This window comes from Passer domesticus, chromosome 3, assembly GCF_036417665.1.
Source record: "Passer domesticus isolate bPasDom1 chromosome 3, bPasDom1.hap1, whole genome shotgun sequence".
Taxonomy (NCBI): Eukaryota; Metazoa; Chordata; class Aves; order Passeriformes; family Passeridae; genus Passer; species Passer domesticus.
This window is the reverse complement of record NC_087476.1, coordinates 29,631,114-29,653,694: the sequence shown is the minus strand read 5'-3', so window position 1 is coordinate 29,653,694 and position 22,581 is coordinate 29,631,114. Positions and strand designations below refer to the sequence as shown.

At 37.8% G+C, this 22,581-nt stretch overlaps 1 long non-coding RNA gene across 1 annotated transcript; it reads left to right on the top strand.

The window, feature by feature from the left end:
* Positions 1–316: 316 nt before the first annotated feature.
* LOC135297982 (uncharacterized) lies at positions 317–8,170 on the top strand. The gene is made up of 3 exons (XR_010359932.1): positions 317–410; positions 1,599–1,659; positions 8,046–8,170. It is a non-coding gene; the product is annotated as an uncharacterized LOC135297982 (long non-coding RNA).
* The last annotated feature ends 14,411 nt before the right edge of the window (positions 8,171–22,581 follow it).

The following is a 22,581-nucleotide window of genomic DNA, read 5'->3' as shown; positions in this document are numbered from 1 at the left end:
AAAAGCAGGGAAGGACTTTTCAACAAAGGCAGTGAATCCAAATAATAACTGGTATAGTATGGAACATTCCATTGAATGAATTTGTGCATTTTGAGTGTGACTCATAGCCAGCCCTCTTGTACGTCATGCATAAATCATCTTTTCATAGTTTTGCAAAGTCACCATGCAAAGGAGAGCAAGAAAATGTGAGCAGATAGGCTTTTGCATGAAGATTGTCACACCCAGAATGTTCAGGGGCTCTGCAGAGCCAGAGAAAGTCCAAGCTTTACATGAAACTGTGTCTGACCTTCTCACTTCTGCTTCTGCTTGTTCCCACAGTACATGTTCCCTCTTTAGCTGGAGGAGAGAAACATAGCAGGTCATCTTACTCCTAATGAAGCTAATACACCAGGCTGCGCAGCAAAAAGCAGGTAGCTTGTAATATTTTTTAGGTTTTCTTCATATCCAGACAGAAATCAATATGTTTTCTTTTAAAATAAACACTGGCAGTTTGATCTCATTGTGTGGCCTTTGGCCTTGCAAGATTTTGAAGTGGCACCTCCCTTCTCCCCACCTCAGGTGATTGCTGCTGTATCACTTCTTGGCAATTCCTGTGCCAGCTCTGAGCTGGTCTCCTTGTCTGCATGACTCAACAGTAATTACTCTGGGTTCTGATATGGGGCTCTGTCGCATGAATGAATCATGACTTAATAGATGAGCTGCCTGTTCTTACCTATGGCTTGAGTGAGCCATTGTTTCCTGTTGCCCTAGATTTCTAAATGTGTCTGCTTTCACCCACACAAACCTGCCACTGCTATCAACACAGCTGCCCTACTTCATACTGGTTGCTTCCTGCACACCCATGCAGCCGCACCTATTCTTGTGCATGCGTTTGTGCATGATGTGCTGTGGCCTGGTAGCCTGATAGAGACAGAGGAAGTGTGGACATTGTGGAAGAACTAAAATGCTGGTGGTGTAGGGATGAGAAGCTGTGCTCACCTCCTTCATACATATATCTTTGCACACCTGCTTTTCTGTGTTGTATTTCTTTAAACAGTGTCTTGCACAGAATATAGTATTTTAAGAAGATAAGAAAAATGGTGATGTTAAAAGGTTTCTTTACTTTGTTTGCACCAATATGATTGAACTGGAACATCCACATTGAGGCATTTCTAAAATAATACTTCAGGCCAGAAAGGTCTTTTCTCTTGGAGTAACAAAGCTCATTTTTTTGACTTTTATAGTATATTAAAAGAGTGTTCTAGTGTTATTGCCTCAGTTTTTTGTATAGAATATATCCTCAAAGGTCACTCATATATTCCAAGTGAAAGAGGACTTGTGCAATTTCAGAAAATAACAATTAACTGCATGCAAGTATTATATTTACAGTAAAAAATAGAAAATAGTTATGTCCATACTGTCTCTTAAGGAGAGCCTGAGACTTAAAACATGGGATGCAGAAACCCTTAGCTAAGGGGCACCCATCATCAGTCATCCCTAGCCATATCCACTATGAAATCCTATAAGAAAGGTCAATATGCTTATTCTCATACCTACAAGCCACGTGCCACTAACTCTGTAATAATTGTAGACTAACAATGGGGCATCTTCTCTGGCAGAGGGAGCAGTGGCCATGCCAACATGTCAGGAAGAGGGGCCCTTTGGCTTCTTCCACACTGGGTAAGCTGGGACTCACTTCTCCCTTTCTCTGCTTCTGTGTTCTCAATGGCATCACCTTCAAGTGCAGTCGAAGGAGAAGAAGAGGAGAGCAGCTTTTGCAAGGCTGTGGTCACTTCTCAGGCAGGTTAGATGTAGGCTGTGGGCTCTGCCAAACACTTCTCAGGGGTCTCAGAGGTTCTCCCTAACTATAATGGTGAACTTTCAAAACATGGTAAATGTTCATGAAAGGGGTAAAAAGGTGCTTCCAGTTCATGTGTGGTAAAAGGTGAAAACTGCGTATACATTTTAAGTTAAAGAGACTTAGGCAAATTTTGGACTGACATGGCAAGAGTTAGGCAAGTGACTGAATATTTTTTTGCAGTTTCTGGGGTCCTACAAAGATCCTCAAGAGGAGGGAAGTGGGAGAATCCCCACAGCTTGCAGTTGGCAAATATCCTATCCTTAAAAGTCTACTGCTTCATGTCCATTAGAACTAAAACTTTTCAATTCTTATTCACATGGAAGTCTTTTCTTGAGTCTAATTACTTTTGTCACTTTCCTCTGAACTCTTTTAATTTCTTGATTAAAATGCAGCCAGTCAATTTATGCAGAAAGATAGCCTTGTGTTACTGACAGTGTGCAGTTGTTGCCATCAGGTTCACAAAAAAAAAAAAGTAGGTCTATAATTATTTAAATGAGAAGACTGGTTTCTCTAAATAACAGTTTTATTTCAATACACTGCCAAATAAAATGGTAATTTACTTCTGCATAAGGCATGCTCAAAATTTCAGCTACAAATTCTGTAACAATTTGGTCAGCAATTTCCAGAAATCTAGCTCCAGACCCACTGTCTCAGAATTTATTACTGAGATTAATCAATCTCTCATTATTATGGATAAACTTAGATATCAGACACTTAACAAGAAAACTTGGGGGAAAAAATTTCTTTTTTGGAACATAAATGTGCTGTGAATTTTCTCATCTCAGTTTATGGAAAATGATCTCAACTTCTTGGCTTAGGTAAAAACTGTAATGTCAGCTTCATTGCAGCAGTAACAGGATCATCAGCACAATAATAATTTGTTTTCTAACATCTCTGTGCTGAGGATCCTTTTTGGCTCAAGCAGGTAATCCCACCCTTTCTTTGAGTGAGAAAAATGGATTAAACCTGTGGGAATTGTCTATCCAAAACATATATAGAATATGAGCAAACAAGACAGCAGATCTTTCAAACCTCTTCACAACCTGCTATGATTGCCAGCACCAAGATTATAAATATCAGCTTCACAGAGAACAAGTTTGGTAATAGCAGGAAATGACTCCAAGTCTCTTCCAATAAACCAGCCATTTTTCAGTTTTTCCCTGTTTACCTTGTGATTTACATGAACATCCATCTCAGTATGAAAACAAATATGTTCCTCCACACTTTGCACAGGCTCCAAAGTTCAAGTCTCCAGTCAACAGAGGCTCCTTCTTTGTAGTGAATTCTCAGGGCTTGCAATGAGCTGACAGATACCAGGTTGTGTTTGTCAGAAATTAGTATGCATGGCAGTGCTTGGCATGAATTTTCCCTGACCAGTCACATAATGTCCTAAACATTCCTGAAAGATTTTATGTAGGATCTGGAGTGCCAGCCAAATCTCAATTCCAAAAACAGGGAGAAATATTCTTACAAAGGTAACAGGAGTACAGCTCCAATGGATGACCACTGTCGTATAACAACAGTATCATGTGATATCCCACCTTAAAGGAAAGGAGGAAAATATCAGTGCCATGAGTTGTGCATGTAAAATATTGGTATAATAGAGAAAGCTTTAGAGTGTAATTGAATTGGAAGGTTAAAAGAGGATCCAACAAGAGTCGACTGGTTGGTAATCTTCAGGACAGATCCTGTATGTATGAATATTACACTGTGCAAAAACAGTAGTAAAAAGGAGATTTGAACTTCAGTTATGTTTAAAAAAAATAATATTGTACTTAAAGGAAAGAAATTGTTTTAATAGCAGAACTATGAATGATTATGGTAATATAGAAAGAATACCATATAACAGCAATACCAATACGTCACATTGTAAGGTTTGATTGGTGAATTTCAGAAAAACATAAAAGTCAGAATTTCTGACATACTCTGAAGATCTTTTTATGTTGTGAATTTAAAAGGTCAGATCCTTTATGCTTCCAATAAACTAAGAGAGGCCCAGAGTCTGTCTGTGTATGTGTGGTTTCCACACAGGATAAGGCTGTGCTGTCTCATCACACTGATTTTAAGATTTTATAAGTTGAGTGCAGTGCTACTAACAAAAAATCCTAAATACAATTATATGCAATATAAACAGAGGAACTAAGATGTGGACGCTAGTCTATCTTCCATGTACTTCCATGCTTTGAGTATTGCAGATGTGTACATTTTGTGTGTCTCAGTGTTCACAAAAAACCTCTTGAGCTGTTCACTCCTAGTATGACTTTTCCTCAAAGAACTGCAGGCCACATGAATGCCTAAAACTTCAGTAGTCTTAAAAACTCAGCATGGTAATGGTTTCATTTTCAGCCAGAAAGCATTAATATATGTGCAGAGTTTTTAAGTATCTCTAGAAAGGCCTGAAAGACAGACTGGATTGAACAGGTACCAAGCCCTATTTGAGACAGCAAAGGCATTAAATGCAGTCTCCCAATAACCTGCAGGGTAAGTGGAGTTTACATCATATTGTTTAATTTCTAACAAGGTTAGATGTATAGGAATTTTTGTTAATTTTTTAGTAATATGCAGCCATATTTTATAGTCTAAATTTTATAGCATACTTGCAGCTATTATCATGTTAATATTTTATGGAATTACTAGTGCAGAGTGAAACATAGTGAATCAAGCGCTGGAAAGACATACTGCCTTCAGAAGGATACAGTAAATGGATTTTATAATATTGATACACTATTTCCTTACTATGTAAATGAAGGGCTTGACTTTTAAAAAATTCTTTATTTTATAAGATTTAAAATGAGTGGAAGGAAATCAGAAGTTAGAATCAGGACTATTAAAATACAACATATTTCTTAATTTTTAAAATTATTTATTATTTAAGGTTTAAAAATTAATTCAGTATTTATTTTAAAATGGGAAGAAACGACTTTCAGAGGTTTATAATATATTTTTCACAATATATTGGCTTTATACTTTAAAAAATAAAGCTAAAAATCAGGGCTTTTTAGAATTTCTGAACTAAGTGTAACTTCATCTGGTTAATTAAAGGGACAGATTATGGGAATAAAGATGAGGAATAATAAATGTATTCCACTGTTGTCATCTGTGAAAACAGTAATGTATTCACCTTCCCATTCAGGTAAAGTACAAAGAACACTGGGAGAGGTAGAAAAAAGGAGGGGGGGAGTGAAATTCAGATGGATTCTTAGGAATCTGGTAATAGACATTTATAAACAGTGAATATAGACAAGATACAGTGGTGAGGTCCTTCTCCAAACACATTCATGCATCTACTCACTCTGAAAGATTTCAAGCACAGAAAATGTGCAGTTCATATTATATTTTCTATTTGCTTCTGTGGTGGTTCTCTTCCCCAGCTGGGAAAGAAGTAACTGTAAGTAACTCTGAATAAAGAGTTTTGATTGTACAATGTATTTTTCAAAAATACAATACCAATTATATGCAATGTAATTTATACCAATTTATTATGAAAAAATCCCACATTTTTATTTTTCTTCGAAAGTTACAGTATTCAGTTTATACAAAAAGCAACACTTGGCCTCAGTTCTTGGTTTGAGTAGAGGGAAGCAAATTCACTATATATGTTCAGTGGCTTGATAGACATAGAATAGCAATATCTCTCATTTTTTCTTTTGCATACACATGTATATGCATTTAGGAGAAAAAACAATAAAGGCTAAAACTCTAGTCCTGCTGAGCACTGCAGGATTTAGCAGGTTTCAGTAAAACCAGGATTTCATCCAAAGGACTGTTACAGCACTGAAAACAGAGTGGCCCCAGGCCTGGGATACACTGAAACTCTAAGAGCAAGTCAGGGTTCTGTGTATCCTGGGGAACTTGGGGATATTTTCAGCCTTGTGAACTCCACCCACATCTGATCCTCACATGTCACCTCCATGTCAGAATGAGATCACATTATTCACTACACCTTCCCTCATCTCACCCATTCTCTATATACGCATGGAAAACCTCATTTTTCCTGAGGAAACTGAGATATGAGATCTAGAAGAGAGCAATAGAATTCCCAAGTAAGGTCTCTGTCATGAACAACCTAAAAACTAGCACCTTGAGGTGCACCTCCCACCTCCCTAATCCCTAAAAAGACCTCGCCAAAAGCTGCAGGCATGAAAGAAGAGAGGAGGGCAAACCACGCTGCTTCTGTACTGAAAGGGAACAGCAGTATGTTAGAGTATCCCAGGTCAGAGTCTGCTCTACCAGCCAGGAAATTAGTACAGGCTAGGATTTCTGGCTCTATAGCAGATCTGAGCATGAAATGATGTCATAAAACAAGTGAGCATTGTATGAACTATTTACCATGTTTTCTTGACACGGTAGAAGTAGTGACCCATTTTTCCCTTGAACTTATGACATCTGCAACAGCCTGAAAACTTTAGCTACTGCTATTCTTTCACTGCATGTACTTACCTAAAACTAAACAGGAATTGGTCTGTATTTGTACACTCTGAATTCAGGATTGCTTAATGACACAGTTTTGCAACACTTTAGCTACCAAAACTTACTTTGCAACCACAAAACCAGAGTATGACAAAACAGACTTCATAATTTACCCAATACAAGCTTGGCAAGCATGTCTTATCTTGTAAACAAATTTTTAGTTTTCCTCCATAATACTAAAGATATTTATCAGCTGGGCTATGCATTCAGTGGTAATCTGAGAAGCTGGAGTAGGAAGCAGCTGCAGAGTATTGTGTGACAGCTGCCACAGAGACAACCTGGACTCAGGCTTGGGCTTTGCCATCTGCACCCTGCAGCAGCTGGCTTTTACTCCATGTCTTCCCTTAAAATGTCCATCTACAGCTGTGTGGTATATTCTGCAGCCTGTGGTAACTGTGCTTTTTTTCTTGCTTTTTTACCTTGTAAATCTGCACCCAATAAGCAATTTGAAGCCCACCAGGCGTGTGGCTGTTGTGTTATCTGTGAAGCAGTGTGTAGGAGATGGAAGAAAAAAAAGTGACTGTTTTCCTCAGCCCTGAAGCAAGTGGACAGATTCAGAATTCTTATATCAGATGTCCTTTCATTAAATCTGTTCACATAAGGAAAGATCTTATCCATTCTTATTGTTTTATTTAATTTATTGCTATTGATGGATAATTCTTTCTTTCTGAGCTGCATAGAAACTGAAATAAGAAGGAAAGCAGCAATGAAGCTTGGAGGAACACTACTAATGAAAGCTGTTGGAAATTCTACCTTCGCTAATTAACAGAAAATGTACAGGTGTTCAGTGTCAGTATCCCCATTTTCTTTGCCCTTTTCAACATCTACTTGCATCCTCTAAATTACTTAATCATACGTTATGAAAGGCATTAAACAATTACCTTATCATATACCATGTATTTATGAGTAATACATTCCATGATCATCAGGTGGCTAAAAGTTTCTATCCACCCTGGTAAGCAATGAGCTGGACTCTATTCACACCTTCATCACCTTTTAACCAGAGTAGTGTCAATGACAGGCCTTTAGTTATCTCTAATATAATCTTTATATTCTAAGCATTTCGTTGTTGAAAAATAACAACAGGAAAAGCATTATAAGCCACTCTGGATGGCCTTTGATCACCAAATGCCATCACCATGCAAAACTCCTTAGGAAATACTCCTATTTTCTTAATTTTTTACAAACAAAATAGTCGAGAGAAAGAGAAACCATTTGAGGAAAGAAAAAATCCTACAAGCAAAGGAAAGCTGTAAAAATACCCTGCTATTTCCACAATTTTCAATTTCTTTTCCATGAAGTAAATAGAAGGATGTTTCAGTTCCTGAGGCTGACCTTTTAAAATAGACAGAGAGATAAATATAGGGAAAAAAGATGAGGAAATAAGCCAGAGAAGAGGAAGGTAACAAGTAACAATGCTGAGGACAATTAGTTGAGGTGGTTTAAATAAAATGTGAAGGAAGTGTTTGGAAAGCTTTATAGTTAACAGTCAGTATAAATTAAAATGGAAACAGTAAAAAAATCAAAGATATTGAATGCCATTCCCAGTGTCGTGAAGGAGGCTGCTCTTTGTATTTACTCACACATGGCTGAATTTCTCTCGTCTGTGGACACTGCCTTTTGTGCAATAGAAGCCCATGGCCATGTAGCACATACCCCCTCTCCCAGAGCTGGGTGTGCCAGCTGGGTAGGACTGCCTACTCCTGCCTGCACCCATCTGTTCCCATGCTTTCAGGTCAAGTCCAATATTGAGGCTGCAGGAAGGCCAGAATCCATGACAGAGGAAGTTGGAAATCATGAGGGCAAGACAGTGAGGCGGTGCAGTAAGACTGCATAGAAGAGATGGAGAAAAGAATGAAGGTAAAATGTGATTGAGAGACATCTATCTCTCTTTAAGCATCTATGATCACATGAGGCTGTGACACATCACAGCTGCTAGAATGTATTTTGCAGTATGAGACAATAGCACATGAACAAATGCCTGTGTTTAGAGACAATCTAAACCCAGGTAGTTTCTGAGGAGATAATTCACTGTTCTTCTGTATGTCATTACTTGCTTTTGATGCATGCAAAACATCAGTGAATGTTTGAAATCACTTCTGCAGAAGCAACAGGCTACTCTTGCCACCTCATTGTTTCTCATTAGCAGGTACACAGGCCATAGGAGCTGAGTTGCTACAATGGAGCTGCCCTGGTCTGTTGGCAAACCTTGCAGATACAGTAACAATCAAAGTGTTTGCTTCACCCATCTAATCTGCTGTGTCACATCTCAGTCCGCAGTGTCTATTCACAGTGAGAAGCCACAACTTTATCAGCCTTACTCTATTTGACTGGAGTGGTTTTACTTCTCAGAGACAAACATTTGGTAGGCTGAGTTTTGCTTGAGGTAGGTTTTATTATAAGATTACAAAAACTTTTAAGGAGAAAGATCAGTATATGTTTTAACTGAGTAGATCAGCACCGAAATTTATCATATTTTTACTTGTACGTTTGTTAAAGGTCCCAATTATTTTTTCTTGCATGTTGTAATGTGTCAGTTTATCATTCAGCAACTTGTTATAAGTTTTAAGGTTTGCCACTCCTGCCTTCGGTTTTTTTCAGTACTATGTTTGCAAATCACCAACAAATTTACTCAATTACAATCTCTAAGTATCACTGTTACAAACATCCTTCTAGCAGCAGTTTTAGAGTAGTGCTGATCCCCCCAGTTAGGTTTTGGACACCCATGAGCAATTTCTGCTCCTGGGACCTGAAGTCTTAAATAGACATGATGGAGAGAAGATGAGAAAACCATTTGCTACATATGAATGGAGGTGTCTGGACCCATCCAAAATAAAGAACATTTAATGTGAAAATAAGAAACAGTTTTATTTCTTTTTGTATTAAGAAGGATAAAAAGGAAAGGACAATGGAGGAATGAGAGAGGCTGAGACACTGAGAATGTCATAGTGATTAATGACTTAACAGAGAGGGAGGTAGAGAAAAACATCTACAATCTTTGCTGGATGCAGAGTCTTGAAACCCCTTGTAATTACTGGCATGCAAAGCACATGCAAGAGCTCTTGGGGCTAAAGTGGCAAGAGGAAGTTTACTAGTGAAGAGTGAAGGGTTGTGTGGAAGTTGCTGCATTTGGGATGTGTGAGAAGCTGCTTGCCTCCTCTGGCATGCTCTGATTGTGCAGCCTTACCCTCCTTCACACCCTGCCTGCCCTGGAGCAGTCAGCCCAACCTTCCCAGCTTTGCTTGGAATGAGCATCACAAGAGCTGCAGGCTGAAATGCTGAGGTTTACACGCCCTGTGGTGCCATTCTGTGGTAGCAGTTATTAAATATTATTTGGCACATAACTGTTTCTGGATCAGAGAATGGCTCAGGTGTTTGAGGGTTCGATAGCATCTCCCCAGACACTGAAAAAATACTTGAATCTAAGTAGCAGAGCTTATAGCTAAAGGCATTAAGAGCAAAAACATAGACTAACATTCAAATTGGCATTGGCAGCAGTATAGTTGTTTGTCAAAAGATAAGGAAATAAAGATTATGTCCTCCAAATGGATTCACTTTGGTCCCAGTTCAACAAAAACTGTCTGATACAACAGCTACAGTTAATGCAGCATGATAACATGATTTCCATTGACATCTTCCTTCCTTCCCTTCCCTCCTCTAGCAAAGTGATTCCAATAAAACAAAACAAAATAACCCACCCCACAAACAAAGAAACAAACAAACAAAGCCACCCAAATCCTGCCCCCTCAAACTTAAGACCCACAGAGAAAAAATTATGAAACCATTAAGAAAAATACTAGGGAAGTTAAGAAAATAGCTGTCATAGAAAAAATACCGCACGTGCTTTCTTTTACCACTTCATCCCTTTGTATCAAACAAAAATTTATGGGAGAAGAACTTTTCCCTTCCTCACCTGCTATTTTTCCTTTGCATCAAGAATCCAGATGCAGGCTGAGGCACAGACACATGAGAAAAGACAAAAATGGTGTTCACACACCTTAAAAACAGTTTTATGTCATGAGCTACTCGGATACCTCCTGACACATCCTTCGGTGTTTTTTCACTTTAAAAATCTTTGAAACTATTCAGGAGGTCAGTGTCTTCAGCACAAAGGCCAAATGTCCTAACACCTTTTTTCAAAAAAGTAGTAAATTGCATCTTCTTAGCATTGTTCAGCAAGTCAACTTCACATCCTACATGGGCATGATGCAAATATGAAAATTTCATTTCTCTGAACTGCAGTCTTCAAGACTCTGGGCTTCTGTATTGGTTTTGTTGTTGTTGCACCGTCTGATCTTTGGTACACTAGTTTCCCTAAGTTTTTTCACCTGTAAAACCAAAATGAAATACATCTCCCTATCATATAATTATACTGTTATGGTTTATTACTTAGAACACCTCTTCATGGTTTTGAATGGAATTTTTTTGGATCGTGCTATATATTTCTTCTTTTGTCAAAGGACTTACTGAGTCACCCTCCTTCACTGGAAAGTTAATAGCAAAAAAATCAAGTGTGACCCTTGTCAAGCCAGGATTCAGACCTCTGCATGTTAGTCACTTTTCTTTTCTGAAAAGAACTTTATAAAGCTTATACTGTTATTATGCATGGTGCACTTTCAGCTGGATGATTGAATTTGTAGCATTATGGCTAAGGGGGCAACTGACCCGAATAAGGACTTTTAATCAAGTCTTATTTATAAAAGGACACATAATATGTTTAGCATCTCACAGTGTTCTTCTTACATCTCTGTTTGGGGTCAAGAATGGAATTAAGGTTTTAATTATAAGAAGGAGATGATGATATTGATGTGTGTTCTGTTTTTACTGCATTTGATATCATTGTCAGCCTATGGTCTGAAAAACAGCTGTATAAACACATCCTGTATGCAGGATACCAAATACTTTCAGAACAGTGATCTCATTTTCAAATCAGGTGGGATGTATATTAAAAGTGCTAAAGACTTCATTTTTCCATTTTTAATGACCTTTGTCCATTAACATAAAGGTGAACAGAGCACTTCATATTCTGCAGCAGATGTTCCCTCGCAGATGATTTGTTTTGTTACATTTTACTGTTGAAAGAGAAGGTGGAAGTGATTTTGTAATGCCATTAGTTAAAAGCTGGTAAGCATCTCTTATGCAAAGACCCTGGGGAGTTCAGCAAGCAGGAAATCAATAAAGTATCTTATCAGGAAGAGATAATCTTCTGAAATTGATAGAGGATTATCTCTTGTGTTATTTCTTAATGGACTCTAGTGAGTCCTGCACCACAGATATTTATTTATTTTACATAAGAAAGATTTACAACCATTCTGATTAAAATTCATACGATACAAAGTAATTACAAAGTAATGTAAGCTGGGATCAAAACCATAAAAAACAAAGAAAAATACCTCTTTGTTTTGTGATTTAGCCACAACATTTTTAGCCATTCATTGCAATAATGCTTAGTAGACATTGTTTTATCTGTTTGCAATGCTTTACAATTACTTTATACCAAAAGTAGCCATTGGAAATAGGTTATGTGGTCTTCCATGCATAAATGTAGGAATAAAAGAGAGAAGGGTTAAATGAACTCTCTGAAACAGTCAGAAAATACCAGGGACAGAGGTCAGGCATGCATCAGTTTTAATCTAGATTTAATGCACTGCAATATTGGCCAAGTCCAGAGGGGTGGTAAAAGGTAAAACAGTTTAAGCAACATTACCTATAACCAGTGCATTGGAAATATCACTGATAGTCTTTATGACTTTTACATTGGTTAAGTAATTTTTTCTGCTTATAATATTCTAGAATATATATTTTAATATATTTCAATATAAAGTGAAGGCAGGAAAAATGCAGACCTAACCATTTGATACAATCAATACAGAAAGAATAAACACACACTAAAATGGTCCCCCATGATAATCTACATCTGGAAGAATGCTACCTACGTTTGTTGGACCACATTCCTTCTCTCTCCCCTTTTTCACTGGTATGTCTCTGCTGCCTATCTCTAGTCTGGCCTTGTTAATAAAGCCACCAGAAACAACATGTGTTTATGGCCACTGAGTAATGCTTTTTTGTGGGTCTGTTTGCAATTTTATTTCAGCATATGATTTTTGTTCAGATCAGTATGAAAATGTTTATTGGAGCATTTATTATTAAGACATAATTTTAAAATTCCAGCTGCCTGCCTTGGAAAAGTCACTTCTTACAAGGACAAGTGAAAACAACATTATTGTGTTTAATGCTTATCCTTGGCATGATAACTGTGGACAAGATGACTTTTACAAGAAGTGGTCATTTTTTAATGGAAATTTCGCAAATCTTTTATTCTGTTATACAGACTGACTATAGCAGAGTATGGATTTCTTTCTAATTTGCAGGACATTCACCCAGCGCCATTTCACCCATTCTGTTGTGTGTGAAACCACATCTTTTTCTGAAATGCATAGATACTGGTGATTTAGAGATCTGTAATATTCACAACCTCTAACCAGCATTTAACCTAAAAGCAGGCACTATTTCCCCGTGTGGATTTCTCTGTGGAAGTTTTATATGTGCACACGGAGGTGCAGGGGTTTCCATGGCAACCAAGGGTTTGCAGAGTATTCAAGAAAGTCTGCAAGTTAAAATTAGCTTAGATGGTCATGCATAGATGATAAGGGCCCTGGGCTATGCAAGTCTGTGCAAATTGTTTTTGTGAAATTTAGTGAAGGATGTTACAATCTAAACCCAATGTATGGGATATGTCAGTGGATAGAGCCACAGTAGATCTGGAGTGAATACAGAGAGCTGGCATATTCTGGGCTTCTGAGATAAATAGATTGGATTTTAAAATACATTTAAAAGGAAAACCTAACTTTTAAATGTGTTGGGAATGATGGAAAATCCATTCTGATTAATTAGAGTTAATGGAAATTAAATGCCTCAGGAACCTTCTTGTTTTCATGAAGTGAATTGCTCTTAAAAGAATCCCAGTTTATTTCTGAATATCTTTTCCTTTCCCAGACACTCAGGAAACATAGGTTGACTTATTCCACAGAGACACCTCCAAGAAAGCATAGATTTGTGTCCCCTGGGTCTTTCTTTTCTTTAGAGCAAACATTTGTTTAAATAAATTCCTCTTATAATACTGTGGTGTCTGTGGCAATTGGAGTAACACTATAATTAGGTGGTTTGATCTGTGACTGGTCTTGTCTTATGTCCCAATAAAGAGGAGTATTTAAAGGCAGCACAATGGGGACGCTGTATTTATCAAATAGAACAGTTTGTAATTATACACCTTTGTTTTATCTTGCCTGATGGGTTGTGCATCCTAATGTCGGACATGGTTTCATGTTTTGTGGACACTATATTATGAGGAAATTAGAGATACTCTTTTGGTGTTTCTCTGAACCAGGAGGTATAAAAAAGGTGTATTCTTACTTCTACTACAGCCAGAAAGAGATCTAACAAAGGTGTGTATTGTCTTGTCATTGCTTTAGGAGAATAAAATGTACAGTCAATTATGTGTCATTGCCTGCTTTCTGTCTGAGCTACATTTTTTAAAAATATTTTTTTTATTTATTACCATTTCAAAAAGAGTATAGGATAATGAATGTGCTATTTCACTAAATCATTTAGTTGATTGAAGATACCTAGAAGGAGAATGCATACATGAAATGCTGGGAGGAGAGATGTTTCCCATTCTGATGTTATTATTTTGATAATTTCAATAAAGCATAAATTTAAAAAAATAGAGTTCTCTCAAAAATATTTTTTTTCTTCCACTCTGATAACTTCTGTATTGCTACAAAAATACATTTAGTGAATGTTAGGAAAAAATACATCTGACAATGAAGCTGCTGAGAATTAAGTGGTCATTTTCAATATGGATGCTCTTCTGTGGCTGGAGGTTGAAAAGTGCTCTTGCTCACAGAGCTGCCTCCTGTTTCCTACAAACCCAGCAAAAGAGCCCAGCATTCTGTGTGAAAAGAACAAATTGTAGCAAGAGCTGTGTGACACTCACAAGCATTCAGGCACTGAAAAACAAATCCATGGTAAGATGCAGGAGGAAAAATATTCAAATAAGAAAGGCAGCTATTAGCCAAATGAGTGTTGCAGTTTCACATGCATATTCTGTAGATGCAGATCAACCAAACTCAGAGAGTCTGTACCTTATGTAAAAATGAGAAAAATTACAAAAGTGAAGCAATATCTCTGCTCGGAAGAGAGGCTGAAAATACCGGCACTGCATATTTTAGCAAGAAGACAAGGATACATGATAAAAAATATCTTAAAAGCACATGAAAAAAGGGAGACATGTCAGGACTACTCTCACTGCAAGATAGTGAAAGAACAGGAAGATAATTTGCTATTTAATTTCCCCCTTTCCAGCTCAGCACAGGAAAAGCAGCTTTGTGGGAGTTGCTGCCTAACTCCTTACTCCTTGCCTGTCAGTATCTCATGCTCTGTTGTGGGTGATAAGGAATTGTAGCAGACGACTGACAATAGTGCATTGTCAATAAGTAGAGTTTTCTGTCCTCTTAAAGTTACAAAGGAGCCAAGGTAAACCCCTCTGCAGAAACTGGAGGAAACAGGGAATCAGTCCTGACCCAATCTCAGTCTCATCCATTAGGATTGCACAGATACAACTGACATGCTGTTTCTATATCTTAAATATAAATGTATACAATTTTTCCTATCTTATTACATATTTGGTATACAGAAACACAGGGTAATGTTTATTAGGAAGAACTGGGAAGGCCTGCAGCAAAAAGCTGTGTGTTACAGTGAGTTGTTAGAAAAACAGCTGCTATTGGAGAAAATAGGTGATTCTTTTAGCTGTGCACTCGTGCAGCATTTTTCAATTTTTAAGTACTCATTCTAAAGAAAAAGATTGTTTTTTAGAAAGAAGTTATTTTCAGCATGCTGTAACTTGGCCAGATCTAAACTGATTTTCATCAACAGATTCATATAATTTTCCTCTCTGAGGGATATTTTGCTAAACTATTTTCTAGGCAAGTAATTGTGGAACTGCATCTATTTGAAAGCATACATATGTACAAACACTCAAAATAATTATAATATGTTTCTTTACTCATTTAAGATCCAAAATTGCTTATCATGGGCTACAGCGACTGGCATCCAACAGGAAAAAAATCTTCTGGAAGGAATAAATGGAAAGAAAAAGAACACAATGGGAGCACTTCAGCATCTCTCTGAAAATGTTTACAGCTAGAATGTTGCTTGTCAAAATGAAGAAAAGCACAACTGGCCTTTTTTTCACAAATATGAGTTTTTACAACACTAAGCAGCAAATTGACTTGTGGATTTTACCCCATAATAGACCCATCTGAGTACAATTAATGACCTTCCAAAGTTGTATAGGAGATCAGAACATTACAGACACTGGAATAAGAGTATCCTATGCAAACCACATCCCATGCTATTTTGGACCATTGTACTTGAAACAGCCTGCTTGCTTTGGCAAACAAAGCCCATGAGGATCTTTTCCTTGCCACATTGTATACAGGAAGTGAATGACAGCTAAATCCTAGCAATTATGACAATTATATCTTTATCTCAAAGGGTGACCATAGGAGTATGCAATCTGCAAGGCAGTCATAAAGCAACCACCATCTACATTAATAATAATAATAATGATAACTGAAGATGAAATGGGATGTGACCTGCAGCAAGAATAATGTGAGTGACACAGGGAAAGTTTCCATGGGAACAATACAAAAAATTCTAAAATATCTTTGTGTTCAGTAAGAAAAAAATTTGGTCAGACATAGGCTTGTCTTACAGCAGAGTGCCTTTCACAGCTAATGGGCTCACTGAATAGGTGCTGCCCAAACCCTGTTAGCATCACTGCTCATGTTTAACCTACATGTCTGCTCTCTCTGTCTTCCCTCCAGCAGCTCTTACAGCATCTGCTGTGCAAGCAGCAGGCAGAACACACACAGACCAAGCAGGCACATGAAAGAATCCATTACTTATTCAGGAGGCTTTCATACCAATGTGTCAATCAGCTATTTTGAAATAAATGTTCCTGGGCAAGATCCTAGTCTTGTCTACATCTCAGAAAATTGAGATATTTCCAATGATTTCTACGGACATCATGGGGACTAACTGGGGAAGAGAATAAAAGAGAGCAGTAGTGAAAAGTCTAGTTGCATGCTTTGAAATGTATAAATCTGTTAAATGTTGTAAACATGCTTGGTTTTGCCAAACATTGGTATTTCATCACAGAACAACTGCAGCAGAAACAGTGCAAAGAATCTGAACACCCATTTTCCTGGCTGGGCTTCAAGTGCTTTATGTTGTCTTCCTTTCATACTTGTTGACTTTTAAATTCTGGATGGATTTTTGTTTCTTGATTTTCTGTCTTTGTATGTTTTCCAGGCTGTTCACCTGAGTCTCCTCTTCCATCCTCCAGGTATCCTTTCAATCTTTCTTAACATCCCTCTGAGTTTGATTTTTGTTCCCATTGTTTTGTAGGCAGATCATGGACATCAGTGCACGGTTACATTAGTGTAAATGCTCTTCTAAGACAGTGACCTTGGAACGTATAGAGGAGTAGTTTCCATCACAGTGTGGGTAGCACACAAACTTCTTAGACTCAAGGTTTCACACAGAGTGAAAATACCCTTTTTTCAAGGCTCTGTTCACTAACATGAATCACATCCTAAGAATCATTTAAATTTTCCCTCTCTTTTATTTTTCTCATATTTGTGCCCTGACAAAAGCCTAGGTTTTTCTCTAGAAAAGGCAAAAATGGTTGGTCTTAAATCTACCATCTCCTGATCTTTCTACTTTCATGATTTTATGGTTTTAATCTCCTAATCTTTTTGGTACCAGAAATTACCCCACCCATCACCATCCATCTCAGATCCTGAAGCTGTGTGTTTTGCTTCCAAAACACCAGCCCTTTTTGGAGTTACTTCCCATGACTATCATTGAACTACATGTTCAATAGGTTCAATATTTTCAATAGCTACATGTTCAAACTCCTAATTTTCTGGGCTTTAAATAGCAAAAAGACTGCATACTCTCATGATTTATCAATTATTAAATCAATTATTAAATCAGCTGGCATAGCTGCAGCCAATGTCACTCTCAGACAAGCTATTCCCTGTGGATGGAGTATCTTCCTTCCATGTTAAAATTCTTTTGTAGGGTTTGGCATTAAGGTTTTTTCAGGGAGATCTGGATGTATCACCTAAAAATCGGAGGCCTCTAGTGGGGGGCCATACTTCATCATCATCATTTAATTGTTTGGCTTGGAAGGGACCTTAAAGGTCATTAGGACAAGGACACCTTCCACTAGCCCAGGCTGCTCAAAGCTCCATCCATCCCCTTGCTGGAAGGCAGCTCTAAGTTGTCCCTGCACCCTTCTCTTCTTCAGGCTTAACAACCCCAGCTATCTCAGCTTGTCTTCACAGCTCTCTGATCATCTTCAGGGTCCTGCTCTGGACTTTTCACATCCTGCACACAGGTCCACATTCCTCTTATGCTGGGGCCACAGAGAGGATGCAGCACTGCAGGTGAGGTCTCACCAGAGTGAAGAAGAGGGGAAGAATCACTTCCCTCAACCTGAGAGTTACTTCTCTTCTGATACTGTCCCAGCCTGGCTTCCCTCACCCCTGCCCTGGCTCAGGACTTCATGCCAGACCCTTGGGACCATCAGGCCCTTCCCCAGTGATGCCACAGCAGTGCCAGGCCTGTCCTGGGGGACCTCCAGGGAGCTGTCAGTCCTTGCTGCTCCAGGCAGACTCCTTCCAAGGCCCTGTTCCTAAACAGTATCAAGTATCTACCCTCTCCAAATCAGCTGTCTAAAGTTGCAACTCATTAAAGACTCATAACCATCAATATTTTCTTCCATTTTAATCTTAGCCTTTTGGAAGAGGAGTTGCATTTTTATGGTTTCTACAAAGCAGTTTAAATAATACGTGTAGAATTCGTTCTAGCCCTGAGTATTTAAAGGATAAGAGAAGATAATACATTCCTCCTTGCTGCTGGTACAGAGATGGGCAGATTCTCTAAAGGAAGGTCACTGCTCTCTCTGGAGACTTCACCTGCATTTGGTGCTCTGGGCTGAGAACTGCAACCCAAGGCCATGGGCCAACATTTAGCACTTAGCATTTTTATTTCTCTTAATTTCCAGAAGTATGTCCAGAGAAATGGAAATCTCAGCTGAATCATGTAATGTGGTGTGTGTTCTTTGGGACATCTGTTTTAAGGTGGCTGATAATGAGGTAAGGAATAATGTCCATTGATCTTACATTACTGTTCAATGTTTTTGGATGGTTATATCCAGAAGGTAAAAGATGGAGATGTACCAGTGGGATTGGGGGATTTATGTGATGTGCCTACACTGTGCACTGTGAACATAAATTCTGGTCCAATCCTGTGTGCCAGCTGTTCAGGCCTCAAACATATTTCACAATGGTAGAAAAGTGACTGTCAGGAACTACTGGAAAAAACATGTATTCACACTAGTCCTGAGTGTGTATTTATTCACAGTGTAATACTCCATATTTACCCAGCAAGAAAAATATTACGGATCTGCATTTCAGAATGCTGGGTGTCCCTCAGTTATCAACATAACATTTCACTGAGTAAGTAATGAATTCCGTATCTCTGACATTTATTTTTGAGATATTTTATAAATATTAATAAATGCAGTTACAATTCTGTGAAGAAAAATGAACTCTATCTCCTTTTTACCACTTTTAAGTACATGCCAGGCCACAGCATTTGAATGTGCATACAGCCTGGTATGTACTCACTCATTTCCTTACATCTGCAGTACTTACAGTCTTTTCTTGGCCTCTTTGCCATGAGATACACATTTCCATCCAAGTAATATCTTTCTATTTCTGAATGTCAGAGACACTCTGAGATTATTACTGTCTGGTAGACACTTCTACCTTTGGCTTGCATCCAGTTCAATATACCTAAGAGAAAGACCCCTAGCAAAGAAAAAACCTGGTAGAGCTGCAGTGTCTCAACCCTGGTTGCAAAACAGAAAGATATGGCCAGTAATGGGTGATGCTAGTCAATTCATGCTTTTCTTTAGCTTTTTTACCAGTTTATGATAGCCAGTTCAATACATTTTTAGGATTAATTCAACAGAGAGCATTGGGAAATTCTGGAGACTCTTGCACAACTAATGTGTTCCATCAAGCCCATTCCAGTGTGCTTCCTTTTTTTCATACTGGTTTGAAGCATTTGTACAAAATGTAGCATTAGATAACGCTCCCAGGAAATTCCTAGGGTAAGTGTTAAGATTATGTAACAACTGAAATGCCCAGCAAGTTTTTTAAAAGGAATACAGACATTTAACTGCATGCATTCCCAAAATTCTAAATATGGGATCACAATGATGAAGATAACTAAATTTCTTTTTGCAATTAAAAGGTGGACAATTATTGCCATGTTTTTATTATTTCTTCCAAATATGCAGAGAGTGCAGAAAAGAATGAAAGGTCATCTACAGGAGATGCAAAATAGTTAACACAAGCAAAGCTTACTAGTTTTGACAGGATGAGTTGCACTTATATTTTTGCATCAAAACTGTCTTTAAGTAAGGTGTAGGTAATATTAGAGTACTTGAAAGCAAAAATTAAAAAACTCATGTTTCTTGAATATCTCAGCAATATAACTAAAGATAGAAACTAACTTTGTGTGTTTTAACAACCTAAATATTCATAACAATGAAAAAGGCCAATAAGTAATTCATCTATGCATGTATCCCTCTGGAATTATCAATATCAAGCAGTAGTATTACGTGGCTAGAACTAATTTAATTTATAATGAATGAACAGCACAGTGTGAGAATCTGGGCATTGGTGATTGTAAAACTCCATCTGTTGGACAGATAAGTCAGTTCACAAATCGGGTCACCACAGGCAGGTTATTTGTGCCCTCTTCACACTGGAAAAAAATTCTCAGTTTAGATAATTTTCTTGCAATGAAGCTCTGCTTTTCTTGGACTCACTTATGCCAGTTCTGACGAAAGCCCATTTATCTGGTATAATCGTGTGTGTATATATATATATAGATATAGATATATAGATATACACACTAAAATGATTCCAGTATAAAAATGTCACAAGAAATCCCACACTCTCTCATTATTATGCCAGGAAAAGCTTCTCCAATATAGACCTGAACTCATCCTAAAAAAAGTTTTCCACAGGCGGCATTAAATGAGATTATGGAGGAGGCTTAAAGACACAGATAACTTGAAAATAGGAAATTTCCTGAAAAAAACTATGGAAATTTCACAGAACCAGTGGACACTGTGTGTCAAATTTGAGCTGCATTACCTTGAAAATTGTGTTCAGTGCCCTAGAGTATTATTCTCAATTACATCAAAGCATCTGCAATACTCTGAGAAATGTCCTAGAGCTACAGGAGACAGCCTGACTGACAGTGAATGTAGAAAAGGTTCTCTCTCATATTTATATGCTGACTTTGCTGGTACTTCTGTGCTCCAGGACTGCTAAGTAGTTCAGCTGGAATGCTGGAAGTAAGCATAATTATGAAGTACAACGTGAGACAGTAATTGAATGGTGCAACAAGCTGTCCATCCTTTTAAGTAACAAAACTTGTCAGGTCTTCAGCACCTGAGCTTAGCCCTCCTCTGGGCTGGGGATGGACTGGAGGAACTCCAGGAATCCCTGTAAATCTGGACAAGTGTATGAGTCTCTGTCACACCTCTGGTAAACTCACTATACCACAACACAAGCAGGATGTTTGTGCTCTTCCATCCAGTACCTTAATTATTTTAAGATTTGGCTCAAGAGAACTCAGACCTAAAATGATCCTTTAGATTGCTAACACAAATTTAAATATTCTTAATAATTTAAACATAACCCTCTGTCTCAAGTATAGCACCAAACAGAGTGCTGCTCACATGTACCTGTGTTTTCCAGATGAATTCATAAGGGCTTGAGTGATATTGCACTCCTGTAAATTCATCTGATTATCCTCAAAACTGTTAATTCCAGGCAAGCAGCTACTTGCTCACCCTTTCCCACCACCTGGTTTTATTCTTAGCCTGGAAAGACCTTGGTTAGAAGACACAAGGTAGTTAATTTTCCATGCCAAATTAGTTTTTGATTTTCTTACAAAGCTTCCAGAAGGGAGAGTGATTTTGCAGTCGGGTTTTTGTCTGCCAAGGATTGGCCTGGGATCATTAATTCGTTTCACATGGACTAGCAGACAGGAGATACTAACAACTTTTATTTGGTTCTGAGTAAGGCTGAGTGCTGACCTAGAAGAGGCAGAAGTCCTCTCCCATGGCTCCCTAATCCTCTGGCCCACTGCCTCCCTCCTTGAATATGCATCTTCCCTTTCAACTATTTAAATTATGCTGTAAATCTTTGCAGCAAGTGGCTGCTTTCTGGAGTGGCTGCAGCATGCAATACAGTCTGCATAACCCAGGCAAGGTCTCAAGTTTTGTGAAGAAATGTATTAGATGTTTCAGAACATTGTAGTGAGGTTATTTTTATTCCCTTTTTTTTTTTTCATAGTTCCTGTTGGTGGAAATGAGAATCCTGTACACAGGATTGTGCACAGGATTAGTTTTTGTGGGGAGGTACCTGATTCTTGGTTTGTAAGCCCCAATAGCAGCTAGATTTGAATGCTCATTTTCCTAATACCTTTGCTGAAGGCCTTTTTTTTAGATTTAGATACTTAGTTTAGGAAGGCATAAGTACAAAGTACCATCTCAACTGTAAGCAAAGGTAAGAAATTTTGAGATATTTAACACGAAATTTTACTGTTAAAAATATTTACTTCAACCTTACAGAAATTTAACCAAAAGACACCCAGAAAGTACAGCATCTTTAAATAATAATACTTATTAAGATTTGTTGTACATGGAGCCCACTGGTGGCAAAAAAATCAAAATTAAAAAAAGGTAGTAACAACAGTTGTCTTGGGCAATCCAGCTATAGGACATAACAAAAATAAATGAGAAAGCAACAAAACAAGTTCTGTGACATTTGCATTAGTGAATGACTAATTTACACATGACAACAGGAAATATCTAATCATATATGAGATGCAGTTCAGAGAATTGCATCAGTAACATGGGAGACAGAGTTTATACCACTACATAATCAACATGGATTTATTTATAGGCATGCCACCTTCCTCCTTCAGTGAGTTGCAATAAAATATTTGCTAATATTTTTTAAAGTCAACCATGATGAAGGAATCAAGACGAAGAGATGGTAAACACTTTTCTGCTCAGAGTCTGTCTTTTTTTGTTTTGTTTCTTAAGA